The sequence below is a fragment of the Sminthopsis crassicaudata genome, chromosome 2, assembly GCF_048593235.1.
Source record: "Sminthopsis crassicaudata isolate SCR6 chromosome 2, ASM4859323v1, whole genome shotgun sequence".
NCBI classification, from domain to species: Eukaryota; Metazoa; Chordata; class Mammalia; order Dasyuromorphia; family Dasyuridae; genus Sminthopsis; species Sminthopsis crassicaudata.
The window spans coordinates 78,608,439-78,621,185 of NC_133618.1; positions in this window are offsets into that span (position 1 = coordinate 78,608,439).

The window sequence follows — 12,747 nt, forward strand, 5'->3', positions numbered from 1 at the left end:
AGAACAAGTGAGGGAAGGAAAGAAGAAGAGTAGCTGGACCTGCTGTGAGGCTGTGGAAGTCCCTTCAAATATTTCATTTTGAATTCTTGCCCTTTACATGGAAATCTAGCAACAGTAAAGATAACAGAATCCAAGTCCCTTCTACCTGTTTATTTTTTCCCCTGAGTTGTATCTCCAAGGAAAGTCTCCTGCAGTGGGCTAGATCTCAGGTAGAGAATATACTAAATTGCTAGACCAAATTGTGTCCCAAGATGAACATCAGCTGAACTCTTGGCTTATCCTTTCTTATCCTCTTGAATGTGTCAATGTGAGAAGTCATGTTCCTAGAACATCTCACCAATTCATGTAAACTTTCAGAAGATGGGAGGAAACAAAATTAATTTAGTGTTTGCTAAATGATGAGGAAAGGAGTTGGAGAACAAGACAATTTGAATATTATTCTTGCCATTGCATCTGCCCTTTGCCCCCAGATATCCCCTATTCTTTGGCTAGCTAACAGCTCTTGAACAGTCTCTACCAGTGTCTGCGAAATGGAATTCAGAGGAAGTAGAAAGTCAACCCTCTGATTTGGTTACATGCTGCAGCTCTGCAAATGGGGGTGGGGGGCAGAGATGAAGGGTCAGTGGGATAGAAAAGAGGTAGAACTCATTGTCTTAAGAGGATAAATAAGAACAATTACCAATTAAAAAGAAAATCAGTAGTGAGCTGATTTTTTTAGTAGTGAATTAGCAGCATGATTCCTAAAAGTATAAACAAGGAAGACCTTAGAAAAAGAATATACTCCAGGACAAGAGTAAGCTTCCTTTGCCAAGTTTCTCCCCAGGAAGCCAAGATTTCTACTTGGACCTTCAGTTGAATGTAGGAGGCAGGGCAGGGTTGGACCCACCCACTGTCTTACAGTTTGGTTTGTGGCAAATTCCTAGCTCTGCAGGAAATCACGAGGTAATGTCTATTACTAAAATATCCCTCTGTATTTTTAATATTGAGCTCCCTTTTTTTCTGACTTGAACTTTTAAGAAAAAGAAAAAAGAATCTAAGAAAAGTCCTTTTCATTTCCTCTCCTCACTCCTAACCAGTCAGAATTTTCTGTGAGACTGGGTCACTGATAATATGCTTGTTTCCAGAATCCAGTGTAATTATATGAAAGATCTACTGTGTTCTTTGTCACCATGTCCCATTTCCAATTAGCCTTTTCAACATGGTAAGTATCCTTTAATAGTTTTTTGCATAAAACTAAAGAATCCTCTAATCTGACTGTCTTTACAATTCATGCAACATCTAGGCAAGTTTTCTTGGCAGTATGATGCTCCCTTCCCTAGGGACACCCCAAAATATATGCAGGTCAGACATTGATTTGACTTCTCAAGTGTTTCAAATTTTTCTCTCTCACACAAAAATAATTAAGCTTTACTAGGATCTTGGAGCAGCCAGGCATGAACTCAACTCTTTTGACCAAAATCTGACTTACCCTTTACCCTGTTATTTGCATCCTTGGCTTCCCTCAGAAAATATTTCACAAGGTCTTTGAGCTAGCTGATGAAGAAAGAGTCTACATTTTTTGTGGAAGTACAAAGACTCAACTAGAAAGAAAACTCACATCTAAAATTGTGGGATATGATACTATTTCCCCTCATGACCCAGATTTCTTCTCATAGCCCTAATGTCTCGAGATTGGTTTTTGATTTAGGAGGCTACCTGCAGCATATAATTCTCTTTGGTCCATCCATTCAGAGTTTGCTTTGGGAAATGGCCAAATTTGGTTTTATGTTCGAGTTTCCTCAAAAGCAGAACACAGGACTTTTATCTCTCATACAAGGATTTAAGATGATAAGTACAATTATCAGGCACAAGACAAATCTTTTTTTCCCCCTTACTATCTTAGAAATCAGATAAAGTGCAAAGGACTCTAAAGTTTATAAAAATATCTAAAAAACACCAAGAACTGAACAGTCTATAAACAACTAGTACAACTACTGCCTTTCTGACATGTCTTATCTTTTCACAGGGTTCACATAGTTCACCTTCCTCCCAGATTCATAGATCCATCCCGTAATTTGAAAATTCCCTACCTCTAGAAAAAAATATACTTTGGTTCTTCTAGAAAAGTAATATTCTGACATTCTGGTAGGTTTTTTTTTACCCCAACAAAGACCTCTTTAGAGTCTAACCCCTCCAAAGAAGGGAACACACTTTAGACCTGACAAATAGGCAACCTCCTTCCAATGAAATCTGTAATGTTTGAATAATTCACAATGGCAGAGAGAAAGTAACACACACCACTGCATATCCCTCTGCTCATCCATCTCTGAGGGACCATATTGATGGGTTCTGACATTTTTCAGAAGACAGAAGCCTGAGGAAATTTCCTTTTTCTGGATAAAAGATCAGATTCCCAAAGCCTCAAATTTTGCTTTCAAGCAACTTCTGAGGTTAGTTGTATTTAAGAAATTTCCCCTTTCCCAGAGAGAAATTGGATACAAGGATCATGCTACCTAGGAAATCCCCCTCCCCCTTACTAGAAGGCTATGGTTGAGCAATGATACTGTCTTCTAACTTTATTCCCAGAAGTGTGGGTTACCATACATCTGTCTTGTCATGTAGTTCTTTCTTCCATGAAATAGTTATTAATGGTTCTTGGGAGGACAAATTGGTTAGGATGCGCGCAGCACACACACACACACACACACACACAGCACACACCCGACACACCTTGATTTGCTCTCTTTGGATCTCGTCCCTGAATAAAAATGGAAAAAAAGAAAAGGCTAAAAGGTAAAACAAGCAATAAAAAACCCAAGAGAGGAATTTTGGCTTCTTTTTGGAGATATCAAAGCTCCTCTCAGCAGTCATTTTCCAAAGTGTAGACCATTAATTTAACCTAGAATAAGCCCCATCAGTGAAAACTCTTCTCTAGGGAAATATCAACAGGTAGCTTTAAAGCAAAATAATCCATTCTAGGAAAACCAGATCGTTAGGAATTAATAATATATCTCTAGTTTACATATAAAAGAGGAGATTCACCTCAATCAGTTCAAGGACAGTGAGGAAGCTGTAAATACGTAAATAAGATAGTGCATTATTTCTCTTTATGAAGTATGAATCTCTGAATCAAGATTGGCTATCCAAACAATGTCACCACATATTTGGGGATTTAAAATAACTGAAGGATTGTCAGCAGTGAATTAGGCAAATAAGGAATCACTAATTCTAGTTGCAGAAGAGTTTCAATTTGGAGGATTCCATTTCAAGAATTAGAACTAAGCCCCTGAGGATGAATTGTTCTTGAAAAATAAAGAGACAATTTGTTTCTTTGCTTCCTCCCTCTCTTTCTTCACACCCCATATCAAAAAGGTAGCTGACAATACATCTCTCTAGAAGAATTAGTTACTTAATAATAGTTACCTAGCTATGGACTCTACAAAGGGACCAACCTTCAAAACCCAAGAAAGAGCCACACATAAGGCAAACTTAATATAGACTCTATAAGAAGGAAAAAAGAGCTTCTAGTAATTGAGTCATAAATTACCCCTTTTCCACCTATGTTCTTTCCATACTGCTTCACTGTATTGTACTTTTAAGCTAGAACTCATTCTCCCCTAGGACCATATATGCAAGGGAAGAGTATATACCCTTAGTCTGGAAGAATGTTCTCTTAGTTTGAAAGAGATATTTTGTAACTGCTGTTCTTATGATACATTCTTAATAAATATTTTTGTTAAGAGCTAATTGTCTGCTAATAGTAGGAAATACATTTGTTGGAGTTTAAGAGCAGATAGTTACAGAAATCTGGTCCTTCAGGGTTATCCCTAGATTCTTGAGATTGACAATATCAGCCACCACAGGGGAAGCCCGGCTTGCCAGTTTGAAAGGGAATTGGGAGGTAGCCCAGGAGATGATTCTACATGCTTTTACAATTTTTTTTACTTGTTATTTTGTTATTCATCTATTCTTGATCCCAAGTCCCTGTTCCACATGTAAAATACTTAACCTCCTTGTCTAGAATTTGCCATCTCGTTACAAGTTCTTCTTACAATCATAGGTTTTCTTCAAGACTTATTTTAAAGGCCGCCTTTTCTTCATCCAGTTATTACTGTTCTCCTTTCCAAAATCACTCTGTGACATATATATGTATATATATATATACACATATATATAAAATGTAAATTATATTCCTTCTTTCCAAGAGCTATATATGTGTGTTACATATACATACATACACATATATGTATACATGCATGTCTAAATATATGTCAATATGTGTAGAAGACTGCAGATAGTGGGGGAACTCTGGGAAAGGTGCACTTGAAGTAAGGGTGTTTACTCAGTGTGACTGATGAGATAATAGTTGTCTAGTTCACATATACTTAGTGTGATATAATGATGTAATCAGACAGAGTTATTTAAGGGCTGAGAGGACTGGATACCAGAGCTCAAGCTCAAACTCAATCTCAGACCCATACTCAGACAGACATGGGCACAGAGAAGATACAAACGAGGACTCAGACACAGAGACACAGAAGGCGGAGACAGAAACAGAGATCCTTGTGGTGGCTCTCCTGCCTTCATCATTCCTCTACCTAAGACCAAAGCTCATCCAGAAATCCTCCAGAGACCTAGTCCGGAGGTCTAGGACTACAAATATGCATTATATACATATGTGGGCATATGTGTTGTATACCTATATGGGTATGCATATTGCATATATTTATATTTATCCATGTTGTCTGCTCCATTTATCCCCCCCCGCTCTGTGTGTCTCTGTCTCTCTCTGTCTCTGTCTCATATATATCTTTGAGAAATGAGGCCTTTAGCAGAGACATTTGCTGTCATGATTGTTTCTCGGCTTTCTGCTTTCTTTTTAATTGTGGTTGCACTGGTTTTGTGTGTGAAAAAGGTTTTAAATTTAATGTAATCAAGATCAGTTATTTTATATCTTGTAATACTTTCTATCTCTTATTTGGTCATTGCTTTTTAATTAGGTCTATTTTTTTCTTTGTCTGAGATCAAGATTACTACTCCTGATTTTTTTTTACTTCATCTGAAGCATAACAGACTCTTCTCCAGCCCTTATTTTTATTCTATATGTATTTCTCTGCTTCAAGTATCTTTCCTGTAAACAACATGTTGTAAGATTCTGGTTTTTAATACACTCTGCTATCCATTTCCATTTTATTCACATTCATAATTATGTTTACTAATTGTGCATTTTTCTCCATTTTTTCTTCCTCCTTTTAAATCATGCCTTTCTTTTAATCCTTTCCCTTTTTAGTAGTGTTTTACTTCTGTCTGCTACCCTCCTTGGTCTGCTCTCTTTTCCCTTAGTTGCCCCCCTCCCATCCCTCCACCAATCCTTTATTTTATTTCTCCTGCTTTCCTGTCAGGTAAGATGATTTTTATATTCAACTGATTATGTGTATTATTCCCTTTTTGATCTAATACTGATGAGAAAAGGTTCAAGTGATGCCCATTTCATAAATATCCCATTCAACTTATCCCTTCCTTCTGTACACAAAGTTCTCTTTCTCAACCCTCAATTTTTTATGTCATTCCCTCAAATTCACTTTATATTCATATCCTCTGTGTATATTCCTTCTAGCTGTACTACTAGTGGTGCAATTTTTAAGAATTACAATTCTCACATAAGGATAGGAACAGTTCAAACTCTATTGACTCCTTAATGTTTTCTTTTCTCTTTTTTCTGTTTTTAGCTTCTATTTGATCTTTATATTGTATTTGTATATTTTTATATTGTATTTTATATTGTATTTATATTGTATTTATTATATTTTCTATTATTTATTGCCCCATAACACTTTTATATTTGCAAAACTTTACATATGTTTTCTTGTTTCATCCTCACAATAATCTGTTGTGAGGTAGGTGGAATTATCCCAATTTTTCAAGTGAAAAACTTGAAACTCAGCGAAAACTATAGAATTTCCCAGGATCACAAAACTAATAAGTATCTGAACTAGATTCCAAACCTAGATTCGTGACTCCAGCCCACTAGATATAAGATGCCTTCTCCACTCCTGCCAATGAGGTTTCCTGATGTTCCTTGATAGCTGATATCCATGTGTTACTTAAGACATCACCAAATTTGGTATCCTTTGATATTTCTTGTTAATCCCAATGAAATGAGAAATTCAAGTGACGCTCATCTCCCATGCTCCCAACTTTCCCTCCATTGTAACAGATTTTTCATGCCTCTTCATGTGAAGTAATTTTTCCCATTCAACTTCTCCCTTCAGTAGGCTTTCCCTACACAGACCAACCATACCTCTACAAAGTCAGGCTCTTCCATGAAAGGAATGGTTGAAGTAGTTAATGGTTCCAGCTAGCCTTTGGTTAGCTAAAAGAACTAATTAGTTGGTTCAGGAAAAGGAGACAATCCAAGAGTTCAGAACTTATGAGCTATGCCCATACAGTAGAAAATGGAAGAAATTCCCAAAATCTCCAATGGCTCACTTATCTACTTTGAGCCCAATGTTTGGATGTCAGAGGAACCCAGATGATTAATTATCTTAATTAATTAGTTAGCTAGGTGGCATAATGCGGGTCTTAGAGAAAATAACATTTCACTATCTCAGATCTTTACTAGCAGTGTGACATTGGACAAATCATGTGACATTACTCAGCCTTGGTTTCTAATGGGGATGATAATGGTAGATATCTCTCAAGGTTATCATGAGGATCAAACGAGTTAACAAATGCAATACCATGTTGCCAACCTTAAGGTGAAGTGTATGTGTTAGCTATTATTATTAGAGATTTTTTCCAATTTTTTTTTTACCCTGCAGAGTCTAGGAAAAATTGCTGTTGCTTTGACGATTCCCCTCCCCACCACCACACACACACACACACACACACACACACACACACACACACAAATGCTTCATTGTGCATTTATAAATGTGAAAAGAGGATGAATCCAAGTAGAGCAAAGTGAGAACAGGGTGAGAGATATGTTGACAAGGACACTTCATGGATTGTAGCTGACCCAGGAAATTGGAGGACACATTGATAAAAAGTGATACAGAGAAGGTCATCAGGCAGAGCCAACCAAGCACATGAGGTTTCCAAAGAAAAAGAAAATGGTCATGGTGAGTTTTTCAAGAAGCCTGAGAGTTGAAGTGAAACATATTAATTCTCACTATATGACACTTTTCCCTTTTGGAAGTCCTAAAGTTCCAGAAAGCTGCCAATTTCATACTATTTCTCCTCTGAGATGGGAGGACATGTTTCTGAGTTTACTGGAAGAGGGAACAGCAGATTGCTGGACTGACTTCCTGATTGATATATGCAATTTTTTTCTTGGTTAATCTGGCAGCTTACATTTCCTGCCTCTAAATTGACAGTCTCATAGATAAATAGTTATTTAATAAATGTAGGTAAGATAATAGCAATTACTGGTAGAAAAACTGAGAGTAGATAGATTGAAAGAGAGAGACAGAGACAGACAAAGAAAGAGAGAGAGTGAGTGAGAAAGAGAGAGGGATGAATAGGAAAACAGATCAATAGAATGATAGATACCATATATTTAAATAAAAGAGATTTATGATAGATAACAGAGATTAGAGATAGATAATAGATTATTAATGTTATAGAGAGATAATTGAGATAGATGATAAATAATGAGTAGAGAGATTATAAGGATAATATTGATAGTTAATAAATGATAGATTCAAGTTAAGCAGATAGATGGAAAGATGATAGACAGATAGATGAGCAAATAGACAGATGGAGAGACAAATGTAAGAAAATTACTTAAACCAGAGGTTACCAAACAGGTAACCACTCTGGGATTCTACCAAACCCAAGGGATATATTATATTGCATTCTTGATAACTCTAGTTGTCAACTAGCAACTCTCACAACATACAAGTCCATTAAGATAAGTGGAGATTGTTTTTTAAGGAATCTATCAAGACCAAGAAGTCTCTTGAGACACAACAGGAATGCTTCTGGGAAGTGTAATTGAGAAAGGAATCAATAATGAGGGTTTTCATCAATGTCCCATTGTTTGTCTGAAATAACTCTTATTAGTTGTCTTAATAGGGGAAAACTCCCAAGGTCAGGTGAAGACAAATGCCAAAAAGAATGAAATGTTTCCATGAGGACAAAAATGAAGAGGACTTCAGCCAGTGTAGATGTCGGGCCTGAAGGAGAAGTTGCCAAAAGTCATTCCAACTTCCCTTTGTTGGCTCTGGAACCAGTAACACTGAGAGATGTTAGGAATACTAGCCATTTCTAAGAAAGAGCTGGAAGGATGTGTGATTACTCCTGCTGAGAATTATTTGGGGGAAACTGTCTCTGATGAATACCAAAGTTCAAAAAGAAACTATTTTGAAAACTTTTGCCATGTCAAGGGTCTTGCTAAATGAAGAGTCTCCATCCAGGTAAACAGACAAACAAAAAATAGCACCATCATTAGAAACAATCAAAAGAAGCAGTCCAATAGCCCACATTTCTATAACACTTTCTAGTTTATAAATTACTTTCTTCATAACAACTCTCTGAGGTAAGTGATACATCATTAATCTCATTTTACAGATGAGGAAACTGAGACACAGAGAGGTTCAGTGTTTTGAACAAGATTACAGTTAGTCAGAACTTCAATACACTCTAGTTCCTTCATTCCAAATCCATTATTCTTTACACTATACATTAAATTCATCCTGTCCAAAACTGAACTCATTAATTTTCCCCAAACCCTCCTCACATCAAAACTTTTCTACTATTTTAAGGGTATCACCATGCTCCAATCACCATCAGATCCCTTCTTATTACTAGGGTGTGATCCTAACCCTAATTTTTGCTTCTATTAAATGCATTTATCACCACCCATTTTCAAAACACTTTGCCAAGCACTGGCATAGCAGAGACCACCTAATCCAATCCCTATATTTACGAGTGAGGAAAGTGAATAGAGACCACAGTCATTTAAGGTAAGAAAAGCAAAACTGGGATTTCAATTGAAGTTATCATGAAGTCTAGAAAGGATATAGTTGTAGAGTATTACTTATTCCACATCTAGCAAAGTCCAAGGGAAAGAATAGCCAGTTAACTAGCATCTTAAAAGTTTAATATCAAAGGATTTGAAGTTGGAAAAAAAGACCTTTAAAAATTCATTTTACAGACATTAATTATTAATTATAATTAATTACAATTAATTCTAAGATCATATAAATAATAAATAACAAAGCTAGGGTTTGATGACAACTTCCCTAAAACTCCACAATTACAACTACTCTTGGTAATTAGTAATTTCCTACTATATACAAGATTGATTTATCATGGTTTGAAAGCAATAGTCTTTATAACCTTCTACCTCCCTTCCCTCTCTTGATTTTATGAACATTATGTAATCTGATTTTTAAAAAATGAACTTTCCAAGTATTTCTATCATGGGAAGAAAACTGATATGAGTGTCCAACCTACTGGGTAAGTCTATTTTCTACTACACAGCTATGCATGCATTTCAAGCACAGATCATTTTCTGTTGATCACTGCAGATCACTGATTTGAGTTACTCCTATCACCTCAGGATAAATTCGTCAAGATATTGTAGACAACCTGTTTTCCAGAGCTAAGGTCCAGCAAGCAAGCTGTGCCCTGAGCTTAGCATGACAACAGTCCTTTGTGCTCACCCTCTGGAAGATCTCATCCTCTGGGAAAATCATATAATTATTGGAATTCTTTGATCAGCACTAAGTATTCTCTGAGCTTAGACAAGCACCTACTATATCTATGTTATGGACATGCAGCCCATAAATCAAACTTATATCATTGCTGATACCCCTCACTGTTGACTACAGCTCACTGCACAGCCATTGGTATAATTATTGAGATTCAGCCACACTAAAATGAGTCTTGCCAACTAAGGGTAGGAACTGGCACATGTGTCCTCGCTTGCAAGCCATTTCTCTCATTTTGAAATTAAATTTCTGTTTGATTCCTGACTCTCTCATCTCTAGCCAGCTAGCTCTGCTTGGTTCCAGCTACCTACAGATTAGAGGCTGGTTCAGTCCAGTTAACATTAACTAGTAGAAGTGAAATTGGACATGGAGCTGGGACATTAGACTCTCTACTACCAGTAGGAACAGACTAGGCACAACCAGAGATTTACTTCTCCAGAGTCTGATCCCACATCCCTTGTCTGGTGAGAACTCTGCTCTTGTCCTTGCTCCAATCCTCTAAGCCACCTTGGACAAGCTCTCCATTTTGAGGAAAATTCCAGGGTTCCTCAGAAATCTAGTTCATGTCAAGGATATTCTTTCTTAAATTACACACCTTTCTTAATTGGCCTCTCTGCATACCTCTGCTGTTTTAAACTGCATGCCTCTGTAAAATTACAACTGTATACCTCTGGTTATTTTTTAATGGTATACTTCAGTAGCTATGTGCTGGAACTCTATCTTCCCAGAAATCAGCAGGAGTCAGGATCACTAAATGTCTTTATTCTAGATCTTTAACGTCCCCTCCAACTCCAGGCCACGAGTTCGAGTGTGTGTGAGTTCCACCACCCAAGTTTCTCTTACTCCTCCCACACACGTCACTTCCCTTTCTTTGTCCCACCAATCAAGTCAGCACAGAACAGCTGGGGAGGGTCAACCTTCAAACAAGTTAATAGGGAACCGTCCAATTGGCAATTAGTCTCACGTGCTTCATTATCCAAGTGCATTGCTCAGTTCTAGCCCTTTACAGCTATGTACCTCAGTTAAAATTAGAATTGTAATTACACTCTTTGTTAGAATTGTTTGTGTCTGTATCTGCCTTTTCATTTTGTCTGTGTGGGTCTTTGTAAAATGTAAAATATAAAATATCTGTGTCATCTTTGCAGCCAGCAGAAAAACTTGTAAGGACTGTACAACTCTGAGAAAGAGTAATAAATTTTCATAGATGAAGCAATTGTCCGAAAAAGAAGTGCCAATTCCCACTTTAGCGTTTTTGGAGATTAGGCTACAAGAAAAGAGAAAAATAAAAAACATTTGCAAAATACTTATTTTCTGTCATTTCAATTTTGGCTAAGTTGGAATTAGAGAAATAAAATCAGATATTCAAAGTTTATGGAACTACTTTTTAAAAAGCAGGTGAAGGAATGTAAAGATTAATCATTTTTAAGATTGCAAAGGAAAACTCCTGGGACCTTGGGGTAATTCCAGGAACTAACTATAAAGTATCTTAATAAGTTTTGGAATATTATTCTGTAGAATTTATTTTAATAAGAATTAAATTCTAAAAGTTTCCAAAATAAATAGCAAAATTAATAGCTTCATTGTTGTAGTGCAATGAAGATAGCTAGTTTCTTCATAAAAAAAAAAAAAATAGGTAAATGGTTTGCATCTCATAGCAATTTCTTGTTGACTCTTTCTTGACATTTCTAATTATGAAAAGATAAAAAATTGTTTAAACCAAAGAGCTTCCATAACTTCCCCAAGTCAGAGACCCTTTCTCTTTCCTTGTTAACGTTTCTAATATCAGTTCAGATGCCCAAATACAGGTGTTTTTAAAATGCTGGAAAAATGGGAAAATATGAATTGTGTTTTGGTTGCTGAAATTTATTAGTTATATAATCTTAGACAAATTATCTTATCTCTGTTTGCCTCAGTTTCCTAATCTGCAAAGAGAAAAATTACAATAATGACCCTCCCAAAGTGGTTATAAAGATCAAAATAATATAATGATCATAAAGTGCTTAATGCTGTGACTAATATATGCTAAGCACTACATTATTATTCTTTCTTTAATTGAATGTAGTTGTTCCATTCCTGATAATTCTAAAATCATTTTAAAATATCAAAGGCAATAAGATCAGTGATTTTTAGATATGATAATTTGGAAATGCAAATTTGAAGTTTATTGTTGTGTTCTTATTATATTTTGAAATATTCTTATACTGTGATATTTAGAAAATACTGTTTCAGAAATGCTGTTAGACAAAACAACTTTTTAATCTGGATGTTGTTATACATTAGTTGGGCTTTTAAAAGGATGTGATAAAATTAGATACTTGAAACTTGTTAAATATTTAATGAGGTATATATTGTTCTAAAAGAGATAAGTTTAATAGCAAATTTCCATTTGAAAATTGTGTCTATTATGAAAGTGTATGGAATAGTTTGACAATGCAGCTGCAACTTATTAATGCTGAGTCAGCAATCAGGTATTTGCTGAATACATGTGCCAAAGTCACAGAATATAGGCAGTTTTATTTTGTAAATAAGGAATAAATGAAATTGTTAGGAAAACATCATGAAAGATATTCAAGTCTTAAATTGTGGTTAGTGAAATTTTGCTACTTAAGGTAAAAATTCCTGGGATTATAATTTATTATTATATTGAGCTTTGATTAAGGGAAAATTACCTGAATTGTCATGAAGCCAGTAGTAGAAGATAGCATGTGCCATCTGGAACTGCTAAAAGTGGGTGTCTGTACCTGGGGAAAATTTTGGGGACAACTTTGGCAAGGTCCAGATAGGATCCATCTGAATATATTTCCTCATTGTGCTATTTCCTTTCTGAAAAAGAAAATTCCCACCTGATTAATCCTGAGCTTTCCTTTTAATACCCTGTGATTCTATGACTGGCTGTCAGATATGATTCACACCTGGAATCAAACAGACCTAAGGGAATTTTTCCCTTTGTTATAATACATGATATTCTTATAACTATGCCCCTCTTTTTTTCCTTTTATAGCAAATTTCTATAATCAAGAAGTTTTCTAAGTACAGTACTAAGTCTATT